We start from the raw sequence: 13,110 nt of genomic DNA, 5'->3' as shown, positions 1-13,110 counted from the left end.
GTGTGTTTTTTGGACTAATTTGTGTAAATTACTATGTGAGGATTTGAAACACTCTCTTGACATTAAAAAATTGTACACCTTCTAATTTGTATGGCTGATTTCAGTATTATCTTACCTGAAATTGAAAGTATTCCTGATGATTTCTACAGATCCAGTTAGTGCTTATCATTCTTTGACTCTATTCTTATAAACAAGAAAAAAGTTTGTACATCACCCAAAACGAAAAGACAGATGATATGATTGTGAACTCTAAAACACATGGCTTTATGTGGACTTTTGCAAGAGCAGTGGAGGTACACCACCTGTTTCTCTTACTGTTGCACCAAGGAAATTCTTAGTAGCTGTTGTTGATTTCCCATAAAATTATTCTTTAGAGTCTCATGGTTTCTCTTGCATGAGATGATGACATTTTAAAAACTAAACCATACCAGAAATAACACATGCATTTTTCTAAGGACAGGCAAAAAGAATCTGAAGCAGTACTTAATGTCTTTTATTTTTCTTCCCCTTAAATCTCAATTTCAATTTAAAAAATGGAAAACTGCCCTGAGTATAGGTTTCTGATGACAACTGAGGGTCAGAGATTTAATGGTATATACTTTGTAAAGGTTCTATATTTTCAACCATACCAACCTTATTAGCATGAGTCTTTTCTCCCTCAATCTCTGTCTTAAAAAAAAAAACACAAGCACCAGATTTGTGAATCTGTGAGGTCTTGCATGATAAGGATAAGAATATCAATTCCCATGTGGCCATCTTCTTAGTTTTCCTATGAGCTCTCAAACTAGCCTGCTATGGATATTGCTGAATATAATTTTATTTTTCTTGTGATGAATATCCGCTACCACCCATGAGTTTAACAAAATAGACTTTCTTTCTAGTGTGAATATGAGTTTACAATAAACTCCATGATAGAACTGTGCTCCAGACTAAATTTTTCACAACCAAATGGAAATATGGCAATAAGCAATGTGTGGTCAGCTCTTTTGTCTGGTATTTATTCAACAAAATTCCCATTGATTTGTTCCCGCAGCTACCACTGCAACCACAGGAGCTTGTCTGATTTCCTTCTAGCCAGGATAATGCCTTTTATCATCTGGGATATTTTCAGCTAGTGAAAAAATCTTAGGAGCAATGTTTCTTCTAATCATTTTAGGTTATGAGTCAACCACTAGGTTACTGACTAGGAGGAATGAGCTTAGGTACATAGTTTGCAGCCATGTTAAATATGACTAATAAATTAATTCTACATATATTTAATGAGGGACAGCTAGGTGGTGCAGTGGATAGTGTGTCAGGCCTGAAATCAGGAAGACTCATCTTCCTGAGCTCAAATCTGGCTTCAGACATTTACTAGCTGTGCGACTCTGAGCAAGCCACTTAACCTGTTTGCCTCAGTTTCCTCATCTGTAAAATGAGCTGAAGAAGGAAATGGCAAACCATTCCTGCATCTTTGCCAAGAACACCTCAAATGGGGTCACAAAGATTCAGGTACAATAGAAAGAACTGAACAACTACAAAATATTTAATGATATCCATAATCATCATTATGATACATGCTAATTAGACATAAATGGTGAGCAGATCATACACGTACACACACATACGCATACATATGAACACACACCACACAAATGTATTTAGTGCTATTTTTACTCAGCCAATTTTTCAAACTTTTTTTCTCTCCCTACTTGGCCAGGCCTATGGTATCTATAATTACAGAATTGTAATTTTTAGATTTCAAGTCAGAAGGGACCCCAGAAACTACCTATTGCAACACTCCCATTTCACAGATGGGAGGCTCAAAGAAGTGAACTCATTTAAGTAGGGTAATATCAAAAGTAAATGGCAGAGATGGAATTCAAACTCAGGACTCCAAATCTAGTGATCTTTCTACTTCATCAACATTTACAATTTTGTCTATTATTTTAAAAAGTTGTCAACTTTATTGATCATTAAAAATCCAAACATTTTAAATACAAAGAGAAGAAGAAATAGCACTGTAGAAGAAATGGCACTTTTTTTTTTTTTTACAAAAAACATATAGTTTAAAAAATAGCAAGAAAATGCAGTATTTATTTATATGGAATCACTTTCATTATCAGAATCACAATCATAACTGTCTCCAATAGCATCATCATCATATAATATACACATTCACTGTGGGATAAAGATCTTGGCCCATTGCAAGAGATCCATGACTCTAAACACTCCATAACCAAGAGACAGGGCCTTTGTGTAGCCCACATTCCCACCCATTCCACTTCAGCTTGGAAAAGCAGTCAAATAAGGTCCAGGCCCCCAACAGATTGGAACCCATGCTACCTCAGGTTTTTACCTCACTGGCAACATCACTGCCCTGTCCCCAGGCTAGGGAAGCAGATAACAAGTGCCAGACTAGTGTCCCAGAACCCAACCTTTCCCAGAATACCACTGACCTAACAAGTGGACAGAGCCACTGAGACCCTCCAGGTCCATAAGCATTTCAATTTATCTGTTATACACTTCTATTCAATGCCTAGCAAATTCCTGCCACCCATTCCTGTGCTTGAGTTATTTAAACACAGCTTCCTCAGACTAAGCTATTCCCTAGCACTGTCTCTCATTCTCTCTTCCTCATTCTCCTCAATGCAACCTTTCCCCTCTTCCATTCCAACTCTTTCAGTCCCTTCCAATGTGAACTATTGTATTCCAAATCCATAATGAATACCTCTGTTTCTTATGCTTCTTCCTTCCATTTGTACTACTGAGGACTGTGTTCCCCAGATAACACTATACTCAGGCCATCCATCCAAAAATTGATCGTACCTTCTTTCATATCCCTGTTGCACTGGAGAAAAGGTCAACATATTCTTTGTTGCCCACTGCTACTTACCTGCTCTTCCTTTGCTGCCATCATTCAGCAACCTCCTTTGAAATCCAGGTTATTAAAATCTCTTACTCTATACAGATAATGCCAGATGCTGTTTATCAGATTCCTTATCATTCTTCCTCCTTTTCCAGGGAATTCAGTACCTGGCCCACTATATTCTTCTCTTCCCAGCTCCTTGCCCTTATTTTAGGAGACTTCAACATTCCTGCTAAAACTCCTTAACCTCCACATAATCCAATCTCCTCAAATCCCATGCCCTACCTCTCTACTCCAACTCAGCCACTGACAAGGATGATCACACTCTTTATCTCACCATTACACACAATTGTTGACATTATATGACTGAAAACTCTGATTCTCCTGTACCTGACTATAGCTATGTCATTCCATTTCTCCCTTTGGCTTACTCTTCCTAAATCTATTTTTCAATTTCATCGTGCCGCCACACCCTCCATACCTAAGTACTCTCTTGGTCCATTACCTCATCATTAGCTTCCTAATCTGCACCCTAAAGTTAGTCAAATCTGCTTTGCACAGTTCATTAATCTCAAATCACTTAACCACCTCTCCCTTACTTATCTTTGGCAATATTCTAATTTTGGATTACTCTCACCATCTACCTCCTCTACTCCTACTTGGATGCTGCTGAAGAAACCAAGATAAATTGATAGGGTACCCTACAAGTTTAATATATTGCATCTCAAAAAGGCCTGAATTACCCCACGGCAATCTTTTTAATCTTCCTTAATTGATTCCCTATTCCACTCCCCACAGAAGTCACCTTTAGCTCAGGACCTTGGTTCTTACAAAATCATGGTTCATTCACCCTCTTCTCTCATTCTCTTCATCTCAAAAGCCCTTGTTATCATCCCTCTCCCCTTACTCCACCCCCCCCCCCCGTAACTACATTTTATCCAACTCTTTAGCTGGTTCATTATCCATCTACACACTAAGCATAGATAACCTCATGACTTTGTCCTACATCCTCTTCTCTACTTTCTCTCTACTCTTTCTCTTAGTGATCTGACCTGCTCCTATGGGTTCAGTTATTATCTCTATGTTTCTGACTTTCAGATCTACATTTCCAAAGCCACATCTTCAACTGTCTGCTGGACTTGTCCACTGGATGTCCCATTAGCATCACCGACTCAAACTGTCTAAAATGTAATTCATTGCCATCCTGTCCTTCATCCAGTCATATCTATTTCTATAAACTATCCCACCATCCTTGTCACCTACATTGATAAATTCAGAGTGGCCATATTTCCTCCAAGCCATAGGAATACCAATTGTAAAAAATGAAAATCTTTAGAGAAGTGAAGACTTCTCTAGGATATGATAGCTATCTTTAAGCATTTGATGAGATGATGTATGTAAGAGGGATTAAATTTGTTCTGTTTGTCCATATTTAGAATAATGGAAAGAAGTTGCAAAAAAGATGATTTGAGGTTTTAGATAAGAAAAAAAAAACTTTCAAACAATTAGTGCCATTCAAAAGTGGAATGAGCTGCTTAAAAAGCACTGGGGTATCTTCACTATAAATGTTCATTCTTCATTGCACAAAGTCATCAGGCTCATTCTCTCTTCCAGAGTCATCAAAGTGCAATGGGAAAACAAAAGGTGAGACCGCTGGTGTTGACCCAGGATGCAGTGGATGATCTTGGTATCTTCTATGTCTGACCAAGCTCAAAGTGTTCTGTAGCACCTGCTTCAGCCACCTTCATGGCCATTGAAACTAGTTGTTCTCATCTGGCCATTCCAGAGGGGGAAATCTTCACCTGCTTGGGGTAGACACCTCCTCTAACTCACCAATGGGTTTGAGGCCTGTTGGCTACCCTCAAACTGTGGCTCCAAGAATCTGTAGCATACTCTGGGGCCATACCCCAGAAAAGCTATTCCCCCAGATAGGATACTATAGGAAGGTCCTCTAGAAAAGGTACAAGAAATGGTCAAATAAGTATTTCTTATCATATTCCCCTCTTCCCATTCAATTAGCTCCAGGGTCTCCCATTACTTCCAGTATAAAATATGAAATTCTTGATATTTAAAGGTCTTCATTATCTTACCAGTTCCTATCTTTCTAGTTTTTTCCTCACCCCTATTCTTCAACCCAATGACACTGTCCTCTTTATTGTTCCTCCCACAAGACACTCCATCTCCCTAGTCTAGGGAATTTCACTACCTCTCCTCCAGGCCAGAATACTGTCTGCTTCCAGGCTTCTCAGGCTTCCTTTAATTCTCAGATAAAATCCTACCTTCAGCAAGAAGGCTCTCCTAATCCCTCTTAATGCTAGAGTCTCTCCTCTGTTGAGTATCTCCAATTTGTCCTGTATCTATTGTCCTTTCCCACGGTTTTTTTCATATTGTTTGTCCCATTAGGAAGTGAGCTCCTTCAGGGAATGTATTGCTTTTTCCTTCCTTTGTAACTAGAATTTAGCATAGGGCTTGCTACATAGTAAGCACCTAATAATTATTCCTGACTGACTGACTGAAGTCATTCTTCTTGTAGAAGAGATTCTTCTTCAGGTAGGAGATGCACTGGAGGACCACTAACATTCTTTCCAACTCTGAGATTCTGTGATAGCAAGTATTTATTGATTACATACTCTGCGTCAAAGCATTCTCTCTGATACAGTTGAGGAGATAGAAAGGAATAATATTCAATCCCTACTCTCAAGGAACTTGTAGTCATCTGATTACTTTGAGGTATTGAATATAAAAAAAGAATAAATATTCATTCTGAAAACTGAGATGTGGTCACCAGGCAACGTGAAATGGCTGGATGATAAATTGATTTTGGAAAGAAAAATTATCTAGGATTTAGGGAGACTAGATCAAAAAGATTCAGTCCTTAGGTTTATTGTTTTGAGTCAGGTAATTTCATATCAAGCTAAGACAGTCACAAGAAAGGAAGTTATTTCTATTCAAAGTTATTTTGACTTCACTCGTAAGATTTTTTTTAATTCAATACAAGCAAATTTCTACCACATCTTGCTTGCAATCTTCACAGAGGCCTGAGAATGGAAAAGGAAGAGAGTATAGAGGAAGAACAAAGTCATTAAAGAAGGACGTGATAGGACTGTATAAGAAAATGAAGTATTTTTTCCACAACTAAGATTTCAACATAAAATTTTATATCAACTAAAGTCACAAAACAGAGGTTTTACCTGTTTAAAAATGGGGAAAGAATCTAACCACTCTGGATACTACTCCAAGTCTCCATGGCACATCTTTGGATTTTTATACATTTATAGTAGGAATGGATTAAGCAAGAGTGAAAACATAGAGGAAAAATCTCAAGAATTTTATAACATTTTGCAGTTTCTACATTTACATTCTCAAATTGTGTGATATCTATATTTTACATTCTAAAACATTTTGCTTCACATTTGTCCTTTTTACTTTGTAGGAATATGCTTGTCATATAAGTTCTAATTGTCAAAGTTGTTCCAAGATGGAGTTGGTCTTACTCTTTTGCTTCACATAGTAAAAAAAAAAAACATTTATTCATTCAAACATCTATTTTAACCTACAATGACCTGGAGTCCAAAGGACCTGAGTTCAAATCCAGCCTCAGGCACTTGACACACTTACTAGCTGTGTGACCTTGGACAAGTCACTTAACCTCAATTGCCCTGCCTTGCCCCCACCAAAAAAAAAAGAATCTACAATGAGCCAGGCACTGTGGTAGGCAATGGGAATATAAAGTTAAAAAGCAATATTTACTTTTCTACAGAAACTTACATTCAGTGGGGGAGGAGGATGAAAACACCTAGCATAATATGATTGGGATATCATGCCATAGATTTTGAGCTGGAAAGGATCTTAGAGATTTTCTAGACCCAAATTCACATTTTAAAAATGAGAAGATGGAGGTCCAGAGAAGTTCAGTGGCTAAAGGTGAACGCGTCTCCTGACTCCAGATACAGTGTTCTTTCCATTATACCAGCTTCATAGTCATAAATACCAGGGATTATGTTGGTATACAGGATAGATCATCAGTCTTCAAAAGGTTGCTCTGGAGGAAATGGAGGAGACATGGAAGGCCTGAAAGATTTGCACAAATTTGTGAAGTAGGGGATGCTGAACTCTTTTGAGACGACTGTCAACTTCTAAGTGGTAAAGGTAGAATGTGTTCACCAATTATTCCTTCACCTGTTTTTGGGTAAGGATATATGGAGCAGCCATTGGCTTATATGCCAAAGAAGACTAGTTAATCAAAGTCATATATTTTGTACTTATACATACCAAGAATTGATAATTTCTGATTTGCCATGTAAGAAAAGAAGGGCATTTGCTTTGGAATATTGAGGCAATTATCTACTAAATTCTGTTAAATTCAAGTCCAGTGTGGTCTAGTGAATAGAGAAGTAACCTTAGAGTCTCAAAAATGTAGAACTGGCTGTATAACCTGTTTTATTTATCTTTGTATCCCCCACAATATCTAGCATTGTGCTTAATACAGAGTAGATGCTCAGCAAATAATATTTGTTAAATTCAATTAGACTGATTAAGTGCCTGCTATGTACAGAGGGAGTCAATAAGCTATGGGGAAGATAAAATATTTAGACAAAACTCCTATAGAAACTTCTAATCTGGGAAGGTAGGAAGGGGAGGGATAGAGGGAAGAAAAGGAGAAAGGAAAGAGGGAGGGAAGAAGGAAGCAACAAAGGACAGAAGGAAGGAAGGAAGAAAGAATGGATGGATGGAAAGAAAAAAGGAATGAAAGAAGGAAGGAATACAAATGTGAACTTTTATTGCTACTACAAAATCTTCTATATGAATAGATCAATAAATTGTTGAAAAAAAAAGCACACCATGTATACCTAGCTAAATTTGTATTCTAATGCTTATAAATACTTGTAGGCAATTATTTTTACTGCACTCACAATCTTTTCTGTTCCCAAACAAATTCATCAGCTGATGGCCAATTACCTAATTATCAGCCTCTTTACTTAGCTGGTCTGGGTCCATGCTCAAGTCTTTCCTACTTGCTGGGATTTGCCAGAGTTTGCCCTCCATAGGCAGCCTTTGAGAATTCATAATTGGAAAGGGACTAACTAAATTATTAATTTCCAATGTCAGTCATCCAATCTAAATTTACAATGACAATCAAAAGTTCCTAAAACCCAGACAAGTTCTTTGGGTATTGATTGCATGCTTTTCCTTCTTTGCATTTTTATGTGGGAGAGGACCATAACTATTTGAATACTCTCTGGTTGTGTGCAAGAAGTAAAAGTCTCAGCAGTTTCCATCGATTATTTGCATTACATTTTCAGGCCTGTAATTTAATGGAAAATTCATATACCTTTAGTTGCATCTCTGTTATTAATATTTCCATCATTGCTTTGATTTTAATACCTGGGGAAACATTATTTCTACAAGTTGAATTTTAAGTACTCTAGTAGCAGCATGGCCATATGAGGTGGGGAAGGACAGAAAAGAGTAGAAAAAGTCAGAAAAAATGCCCTAGATTTTCACATATTGACTTTCTAATAAATATTGCATCAATAGATAAAGACTGTGGGGGGAGAAGAGGGAAAGTCTAGGAGAGAGAAAATGAAATTGGAGGAGAGGGAGATCCCTGAGGCGGTAAGGAAAAAAGGCCATAGGTATCTAAGAAACAAGAGAATGAAATCAATTTACGTTAATCTCATTGTAAATTAATCTAATTCATATCTACTGGGCTGAATGCTAGGAAAGTTGAAGGAAATACCACTCAGTGACTACCAACATCCTCAATGCATTCATCTTGTCAACTCGAGAGTCAACTATTTGAATTGGCAACAGAAAGACAAACTGTAATCCCAAGGCCCAAAACAGGATTTTAATGAATTGGCTGGGTCTGCCAACAAACTGTATAAAATATTGAGATAAATAATTAGATAAAGCATTTATTAAATATTTATTATGTGTTGAGCAATTTGCTAAATGCTGGGGATAGAAATACAAAGACGCAAGACAGTCCCTGTTCTTAGTGAGCATACTCCTAATCGGACACACAACACATAAAGCATACAAGTATACAAAATGGAAGCTGAGAAGGAGAAATAACTATCCAGATAGAAAGTCCAGGCATGAGTTAGGTAAAGTAGGGCTAGGGTCCTTCCTAAAATGGTGGGCCCAAGAAGGGAGACACCAATCAGGAGAAGAGGACCTCTGGTTTCTTCAGCATAGCATGAGTCCAGAGAGTCTAGGCCTGAAAGATTCACTGTATAGCTAGAATCATTTTGTTTACCTAATTTATAATCCCTACCCCCTGCCACACCCACTCTAGTTCCTAGCACAATCTCTGACACATAGTAGGTTCTTAATAAATATTTGTTTGCTGGTTGGTTAAAAAAAGTATTTTGAAAATTTTACTTTACCTCTACTTCATTACCACTCATACAGCTTTATATGCCACACTCATTAATTTAATTGAATTCAGTGATCGTTTCTTAAACACTTTCTTTGTATTAGACACTGGAGAAATAAAAATGAAAAACTACACAGTACCTTCCAGCCAGGAGCCTAAAATCTAGCAGAGGGATGAGATGTGTATACACATTATTTCAATCCAAGTTCGAGCAAGGAAATCAACACAGGAGAGATTAACTCAAGGCAGATAATGGGGAGTAGTGGAAAGAAGACTAGATTTGGAATGAGAGGACCAGAGTTTCAATCCTGGCTCTCTCAACTTACAATCTATATAGATTTTAGCAAGTGACTTAAATTCTGCAGACCTCAATGTTTTTCACCTGTAAAAGGATCTATCTGATCTTTAAGTTTTCTTCTTACCCTAATTCTTATCAGAGATTAAAGGAAAATGAGTCACCTCTGAGAGTATCAGGGGGGACATGACACCTGAACTGGATCTTAAAGGAAGGTAATATGTGAAGGTAATCTGTTCAAGTGAAAGTGGGATAGGGGCAGTGGAGAGTGGACTTCCTATACAGACACATTGGAGGAAATAAAAGAAAGAATGAAATCAGGTAATGAAATGGATATTTTTGGCAGACATATTCCCTCAAAGCTATACCCATGTTCCCAGCATGCTTTGGCTCAATATCTACTTAGAACCAAAAATCATAGCTCATAGGTACCTAATGATGTTTCTCTTTTATCAGACAAAAAGATAACACATTCATTTAAAGAAAAAAACTCAATAGCAAAATAAATTTTAAGAAATAACTCCTTTCCCCACCTACCCACTCCAATACTTATATGAACACATTTCTCCCACCGGTTCCTTTGACACAAGTGGGAGCGGAAAACATTTATAGATATGGTAGGAGTGGTATTTTTTCTATATTGGGCTGGATTCTCTTTAAACAGGAAAAAGGTCATTCTCAGGATTGGTTCATAGGACTAGGGCTTTAACTGTTGGGATGACTTTCTGGCTACCGGAGGTATAAAAATTCTAGTCTGAGAATAGTGAGGGATCCTCATGATTTATGGGATTGTCACTACTGGGTATCAATATAATGCTCTGATTTGGATACATACATACATATGTACATATGCATACATATATGTGTGTATATACATATGTGTGTATACAATTGGAAACACCTTCCTAAGAGCTTTATTTTTTGGAAGTTTATTTCTCCTTCCCCATGGACTACTAGTTAACATTTGACATGTAGAATTCCAGGGAGGGGAAGGTTACAGAGAAACATTAGCTCCTCTAGTTAGTTTTTTTTTTAATTTTCTCACTTGAGATAATCAAACCAAGACATTTCTTCCGGCACTTGCCAGATAATTTACAAAGTAGAACACATTTGGAACATTCATGCCCATATCAATGAGCATGTATCCTGTAAATGTTCATTTCCACTGCCATCCACTTTTTTTGCTCTAACTTCTAAAATAGCCAATAAGATTTTTATCCTTTTCCCAATAACATCATAAATGTTTCCATCTGGATTCAAACAGTCCAATAGCACTTTACATCATTAATAAGACCCTCCACACACCCCTTACTAACTCACCTTAAAAAAATCAAGGAAAAAAAACAACACCACCTCCATTCCTCCTAAGTATTTCGCTCAAATATCCCAAGGTAGATCTAAAAGCAAAGGGTGCAGATAACATATGAATTCCCATTAATCACTATCTTTGAACCTCTGAAAAGGAAGAAAAATATCTCTAATAGATTTGAGAGATAGGTCCTTGCCCACCCACACACACACCCACAAAATGGAAAACTGACAGTCATCTTTGGAGCCACCATAATACCTTGTCATGGCTGACTACACAGAATAACCTATAATAAATTCTCCTGGACACATAAGTCTTGTTCATAGGATTTTTTAATTTTCTTTCATGATGTGGAAATTGAGTCATAATCATTCATTTGGTGAGATCCTTATTGATAAATATAGAAATTCATTCAGAGACACCTTGGCTACAGTGAGTGGCTAAATTCAAATGCCGACTTCAGGGAACAGTTAACAGTCCAGTTTGATTTGGTCTCAGTGAATAATGGTAAATAATGTAAGATAAGGCTGGAAAAGGAGCTAGAAGATGGGCTATGAAAAGTTATGATTTAACTCCTTGGACTTTCTCCCACTCTTGTGCATCAACTTCTTGACCCGATAACCAGCACTAAGTCTCTATGTCAGGAAGCCTTAATGCTTATCTTCACTCTAGTCTGCCATTTTTGAGCAGTAAGATAGACCAGCAACTCTCATTGCCACTAGGGGGAGGCATAGGCTTATCCCTCATCCAAACAACATGTATTACTCCACTACCCAGTTCCCACCAGGTACAGGATACACAATGCCAGTGGTATGTTGACTGCAAGATCCCCACTTCTGCAGGAGATACCCAGAGACCTATTTCAGTCTTAAATTCATTATCCTGGTAGAAGGTCATCTGTCCTGCTGTTATGCCCCAACATCCCCTTGGCCTTGCCACCTACATTTCTAGTTTCCTTAACTAAGCTCTATGGTGTTTGAATTTGCCATGAACTGAACATAATAATGCATCCTCCTAAAATGCATCGTTTTCCCCAATTATAAGGTGAACACCTTGAGAGCAGGGAAAGTTTCAATTTTTTTTGCTCCTGGTTAGCCCAGTTCCTGGCACAAAGTAAGTGCTTAACAAATATTTTTCCATTGTATTCCATTTTCATTCCACAGTGAGAATATCAACTACCTTATCAGCTTTTAAAAAATTGCAAGGAAAATTATATATCTCTTTTTAAACTATTCCGGTCTTTCATAGACTTGTCAGGTAAGATCCCCTAACAGTAATTGTGCTTACTTTGCTGTTAATTCTGCTTCTAACCCATTTCATCTGCTATACAAAGAATATGCAAAATGAAACAATGATCTCATTGAATTTAAGGTATCATTTATCACTTTCCCCACCAACAAGTTCAATTACTTTGCCAAAGAGAGAAATTATATTCATCGAGCATGGCAAAAAGCAAAAACAAAAGTTTTCAGTTGTGAAAACTAAAATTCCGTGCAATCAAATGATGTTTCTTTTTTTTTTCATTATCCTTATTAGAAGAAAGGAAATGAACAGTGTCATTGTGTATGCTTCTACTACTACTCTCACAGTAGCATTCCAAGTAATCATTCCAAAACTTTGGGAGAATAATGTTTTCTATACCAATATTGGAATGAAGAACACAGGTTGACAGTTGAATCCCATCTCCAGAGCTATAACTTTTGAAGGACAATTGGGATGTTAATATTTGGGAGGGAATACTTCCTTTCATTTGTGGTTTTCTGTGGCTCATGGCTCTCTGCAGAGGAGTGGGATAACCCTCTACTTCCTATTCCCTTCCCCTCCTCCAAAGGTTCAGATACCATTAGGCCCATGTTGGCATACCACATCATGTTTGGCTGCATCTAACTAGGGAGAACTCCCTATGTCATATTGCTGGGCTTGGGAACTGAATCTAATTAAGACAAGGATATTGGTGGTGTATACTTCCTTACCCATAAATTGACTCTTCTCTATTTTAAGTGAATTTTCCGGAGGTATCAAATTTCTTAGTTATGATCCTGAAGACTCCTCAAGTCTTGCCAAAGTGAATTTCCAGGGCACTTAGCATTGTCAGTTCTTTCTGCCAGGGGCATTATGGGATCTGAAAGTAATTTTCCTACCTCAACCTAAATAGCATACAGGGACAGGGGGTGGGAAGAGGAGGTGATCATGCAAATAGAATCAGGGAGTTCCAAGAAAGACTTGACCTATAGGCTGACTGGGTGCAATTATGGAAGAAACTAACAAAAGAGATG

The sequence above is a fragment of the Trichosurus vulpecula genome, chromosome 4 (assembly GCF_011100635.1).
Source record: "Trichosurus vulpecula isolate mTriVul1 chromosome 4, mTriVul1.pri, whole genome shotgun sequence".
Lineage (NCBI taxonomy): Eukaryota > Metazoa > Chordata > Mammalia > Diprotodontia > Phalangeridae > Trichosurus > Trichosurus vulpecula.
The sequence above is the reverse complement of the archived record's forward strand: the minus strand, read 5'-3'. Positions refer to the sequence as shown.